Consider the following 6,195-nt stretch of genomic DNA (forward strand, 5'->3'; position numbering starts at 1 on the left):
TAAGAAAGAAAATACTGTTTTCTAAAAGGCCAATAACTGCAGTCTTTGTGCCTTAAAAAAAATTTTAAAAAAAGAAGCCAAGTATATGCCAATAGAACAGGAGGAATTAAAGAATAACTTTAACAGTATCATGGTCTTCGTGAGTTATTGTGTTTGTTTCCATCCCTAAAAGTGACACTCATCCTGGTGAAAAAGTCTCACATGCTGTAAGAACTCACAGAATCATCCCAGAGTGGAAGCCCATAAATGAGTCACTTTGGAAACAGCACATTTTTCTCTTCTTATAAATTTATAATAGGAGAAAGCGATCGTAGTTTCTAGATCCTCCTTCTCCAACCCATCCTCACCTCAAGGGGAATGTGGCGTCAGGGCCCACAGATTTTTCTTGAAGTCTATGACGGGTCAGCTGAACAGACGCAGAGCCCAGCTTCCTCTTTGCTAGCCCCACTTCTCCCCTTATCTAATGCCAACTCAACTTTATTTTTTATTGGGTTTCCATTACTTCAATGTTCCCCATGGAGACTCAGTTCCTGTAACTGTTATAGCTGATGGTAGTTTAGTACTTTGAACATCAGTAATTAACTCTCTGCATCACACAGGCCAGGCGCATTTCCATCACAAGCTGCTATCTTGTCCTCCAGCCTAGAAACCTTGGCACAGTGTCCTCTCAGAAAGCCTGGATTGCATCTAAAACCATGTGGCAGAGAGAGAAGCCACAGATGGGCCCCCCTGAGAAGACTCAGGGTGGGAGCAAAACTCTCCTGTCCAAGCACCAGGGTCCAGCCACACTGGGAGCTGCTCCACGAGCCGGCCCACAAGCTTCCACATTTGTCTGAGCAATTTTGCTTGTCTCTATACCACGTGCCCCTATCCTGACTCCTCCCACTTCTATCACAGTGACCAATGAATCCAAAACACAATCTCTTCTTTCCAAAATCCATACAACTCTGACACACCAGATATACCTAATGCTTATCATCAATCATTTTCATGCAGCATGAAAGAAATTCTTTTCTCCAACAGTTGTCCATTAGTTGTCTTTATGAGAATCCATCCTGAGTCACAGCCTTTAGCCACTCATAATGATAAATAGACTTGTTTTTATCATTTTACTAATTAAGTATTATATGGCTACTATGATGGATATGAAGAAAGAAGTAAAGGTTGTTAACACTTATAAAGTACCTATTATGTGTTAGTCCCATTCTGTGACTTCAAGGACCTTACATTCATATTGTTAATATAAGACTAACAAGCTCATAATAATTTAAATGTGGAAACTTTTTAAACACTTACAGTGACCCTGTGTTCTGCCTCTATGTGCTTCTCTTTTTAGTCCTTAGTTTCAAAAGAGAAGAGGTCTTTTTAGCTCCAAATCCTATTCAGGCCCACCTAGCGCTCCCAATGCTCATATTTCTCATTTTTTCCAATAATTCAGGAATAAGACAGCATGTGTGCAAATGTTTAATAGAATAAAATTAAATTCCCAAATCACAGAGCTCCGCCCCTCCTGATGTTTGAGAACTATGCTGGAACTATATGGTAGCCATTAACGGCCACTAACCCTTGAAAGGTGGCTACTGCAACTGCAGAACTACATTTTTAATTTTACACAATCTTAACTAAGTTTAAATTTAAAAACATTTTTCCACTTAATAAAGCGTTATTGTTTTCGAAGGGCTATGCTGAAAATTTAGTATCTAAATTGAGATGTGCTATTGTATAAAATAGACACTGGAGTTCAAAACCTTAGTCCAGAAAAAAGAAGGTAGAATGTTCCATTAATAGTTTTTATATTAGTTAAATGTTTAAATGATGATATTTAGGATATATTGGGTTAAACAGAATATTTTTTAATTAATTTCACCTGTTTCTTTTTCTTAATGTGGCCATTAGAAAATTTAAATTTATGTATGTGGCTTGTTTTACATTTTTATTGGGCGGGCAGTGATGCTCTAGAAAAGAATTAAAGAGAATTCTAGAAAAAATTATAGAAACTAGGAAGAATAATTTCTATTGAAATGCAGGGCGAGAAGGACAGAGGGAAAGATGAGAAACTACTAGTTTAGCCCATCTAACCAAATGAAAGGAAAATTATTCGGTTTGAGACTCAATCACTGACTCATAATTCCCTCTAGGATTAATTTTTCATTCCATGTTCCTACCCAAAGCCCTGCCTGCACTGTCCCCTGGGTGATGAGACTGCTCTGTGAGACCCTGACCACTCAATGCCTGGATATGATACTCCCCTCTACCCACCCTTATGAAAGCACTTAAAATGGTGTAATAAACACACAACGTCCAGCAATGGCATTCTTTGTTCCCCTACATGGTATCTGTGCAGAGCTTAATTCGATGAAAGGATTACAGGAAAAATTTGTGTCATAATGATTCTTTAAAGTGAAATTGTAGATCAAAGTTCACCACTGCCAAATATACAACTCAAGAACAAACTGAAGTGCTGCTATTAATCATGGTTTCTGGGGATTTGATGACACAGATTAAACTGCTGTAGGGAATACTGCTGTGCATCTCGCCCTTGCAACTGTCATCAACACTTCTGCCCAGTATTCACGGAGCAGGAAGGAAAGCTGCTCAGTGTTCACTGTAGGTGCCTCTCTCAATGAGATTAGTCACAAATCTGGGCAACAGGTTTAAGTTCATGATAATACCTCAACGGTATCTGCAAAGCCTCTGACTTCTTAGAAGAGAAAGGTCTTGGTAAGATTGAGAGGCACAGTGGAGGTGAAGCATGGAGGGACAAGTAAATTGAGATCAGATGTCATATTTAATTTCATTTCCACTGAATTTTCAATCAGATATAAGGCTTTCCATAAAGATTCTATAGAACGCTTTAATAATAATATGCCATATTTCAAAGATCTGAGGATATGTATCTTTTCAATTACATTTTTAACATCTTCCACACTGAAATGCTTCTTAGAGCTGATAGCATCTTAGTCACTGTAGTCCAGGCAGCACTTACGATGAAGTTGTTTCTGCCCGCATTCTGGGTGCCCGTTCAATCATGCTGGCCCTTTTTAATCACTTCCTTTGAGTTCTTTGCTTTGTTGGTACAACAAGGGTTGAGTTTAACTACAAAAATGGAAAGTCTTTAAGAAGATTACATAAGGATACAGCATTGAAACAAAGGGTATTGTGCACATAAAAAGACAGGAAAAAGTCGATATAAATTTGATATTCGTGTAGTCATCATTGGAGGAATAATGTCAATTCCACCTTCTTACACAAACAACAACAACGAAGTGCTTTATGGGACCAAACAACTAGAAACCACCTTATAATTGCTGGAGACATGCAAAAGGAGAGTCTCTTGCATGCCAGGCAGTGCAATGGAAGGCAGAAGAAATTGCAAAGCAACCGAAGACTGGTGTGATTGATTCATGTGTTGCACAGGACTATGGATAAGGCCTTGTATCAAATTTAACTAACATGTTTTCTTCCCTAGTGGTTCAAAAATGATAACATATCCTAATTCCAAAAAATTCAATATGTAAGTAAATATAAAAATGGAGGGCATTAGAGAGCTTGTGCCCTCAGTTTATTTTGGGCCCCGGTGATACGCTCCAAATGAACTTCCTTGTCTTTGGTAAGTTGTCCCCTGATCTCCCTTCTAACACAGGTGATGCTTAGATAAAATGTATGTATTTCCTTACTTTTTTAAATGATTGTTTTAAAATACAAATCACCTGGCTTTTCTTTAGTAAAGGAGCAACATTCAATTGCAGAAATGATAAAATATCCCTGTACTCCCTTGCCTGTAAATCAACTTAAATAATGCTTCCTTCTTTCTTACTTAGAGTCTAATAGAGATGACCATAGAGATGTACTAAATACTGTCGATAGGCTGTTTTGATTGCCAGGAGAATCAGATGCTTGCTAGTTAGATGACAAATGAGAATCAAATACACACCAGTTGCATTTGTGTATCAGGCTCATTTGCATATCAGGCTTCTGTTTGTAATGCTTCACTCTGGCAGTTGCACAAAGAATAGTCCCCACCCTTTGTTAGTGAAGCAATGTCACAAACATACTTGCCTTGAAGAAAGGAAGGGCTTGGGAAACCAGTATATCACGTGACAGGCAGCAGTCGAGTGTGTCCAGTAGATAAGTGTACATGTTTAAGTTTTAAACTTAAAACTTGAAAATCAAGACCAAGAGTGTTCCTTGCTTCAGTCGCATTCCTCCTAGTATATGCTGTCCTACACCACTGATGCTTGTTCATAGAGAACACTGGCACTGTGGTGATTTTACACTTATTTGAGTTATTATTTGATCGATGTCTGTTTCCTCTGCTAGATCACTCTGTGTTCTGTGTTTTACTCACCACAGTATTCCCAGTGACGAGAATGATGCTTGATTCATAAATGATGTTCAATAAATACATGTTAAAGATTGAAAGAATGGACAAAAGATTGTGATATTGGTTTTCTGAAAGCTATGAGGATTATTTTTTGTTTTTTCTTGTAAGAATCAGTACAGTTCTTTGTTTTTTTAATTTTTAATTTTGGTAAAATACATACAATAGAAAGTTTACCATTTTAACAGTTTTAAAGAGTATAATTCTATGGAATTAAATATATTCACGTTGTTGTGTAACTACCACGTCTGTCCATCTCCAGAACTATTCATCTTCCCAAACTAAAACTCTATACCCATTAAACACTCCCCGTTCCTCTCCTCCCCAAGCGCTGGCAACCACCATGTACCTTCTTGTTTTTGAATTTGACTACCCTAAGTACCTCGTATAAGTGGAGTCATACAAGATTTGCCCTTTTGTGTCTGACTTATTTCACTTAGCATAATGTTTTCAAGGTTCATCCATGTTGTAGTATGTGCCGGAACTTCATTCCTCTTGTAGTTGAATAATATTTCATTGTATGTTTAGACCACATTTTTTTATCTGCTCATTCATCGATAGACTCTGGACTCACTTTCACTTTTTGGCTGTTGTGAATAATTCTGCTATGAATATGGGTGCACAAATATCTATTCAAGTCTCTGCTTTCAATGAATTTAAATTTATATTCAAAAGTGGAATTGCTGGATCATATGGGCTTCTATTCTTAATTTTTTAAGGAACTGCCATACTTTTTCCCACAGTGGCTACATCATGCATGGGGTTCCAATTTCTCTACATCCTCACCAACACTTACTTTTTTCTGAGTTTTTTTTTAATGATTTCCTGATGGTGTGAGGTGGCATCTCATTGTGATTTTGTTTTGTAGTTCTATATTTATTAGTGATGTTGAGCATCTTTTCATATGATTATTGTCATTTGTATATCTTCTGTGGAGAAATGTCTATTTAAGTCATTTGCCCACTTTTTAATTGGGTTGTTTTGTATTTGTTGTTGTTTTTGAGTTGTAGCTGTTCTTTATATATTTTGGATATTAATCCCTTATTGGATATAGAGTTTGCAGATACTGTCTCCCATCCTTTGGGTTGCCTTTTCACTCTGTTGATAATGTTCTTTGATGCATAGGAGTTTTTAATTTTGATAAAGTCCAATTTACCAATTTTTTTTGTTGCTTAGTATTATGTTTCATAACCCAGAAATTATTTTAAAAACAATTCTGGTATCAGATGGACTTGAGTTCAAATTCTAATTTTTCTCCTTTCCAGCCCAATGGCCAGATAAGTCAGTCCCTTATTTTATTTCAGTTTTCTTATTTACAAAATGGTACTAAAAAATACTTGTTTGTATGTTGGAAATTAAAACATGACATATCTTTGGATCACAATTCATGTTAAAGGAATATTAGGCAATGACATGAACAATCAGATTTAAATTTCAAGCTGGCAGGATTTTCCTTGAGCCGATACAGCTGTCAGATAGTTGAATTTTGGCATGAGGCAAAACTTTTCTTTCAAAAAGAAGTAGTTATCATTCTTCTCCTCTTGATCTTCACAATCTTAACATATTTGCTTCCTTTTCTAAGACGCAAAAAATAATAATTTTCTCAAATGAAGACCTATGAGAAATAATTTCCCATAGCATTTTGAAGTATTGTACACATATTTCCAAGGGGACCATAAGTGAGAAAGCTGACAGTTTTATTCTTCTTTCCAACCCTAACAGGAAAGTTGTTGTTAAATTAATTAAATAAGGAGTCCATTACACTGCGGTGGCTGTAATGCTGTGGCAGCCAATGTAAGCCAACCCAAATATAA

This window comes from Manis javanica, chromosome 13, assembly GCF_040802235.1.
Source record: "Manis javanica isolate MJ-LG chromosome 13, MJ_LKY, whole genome shotgun sequence".
NCBI classification, from domain to species: domain Eukaryota; kingdom Metazoa; phylum Chordata; class Mammalia; order Pholidota; family Manidae; genus Manis; species Manis javanica.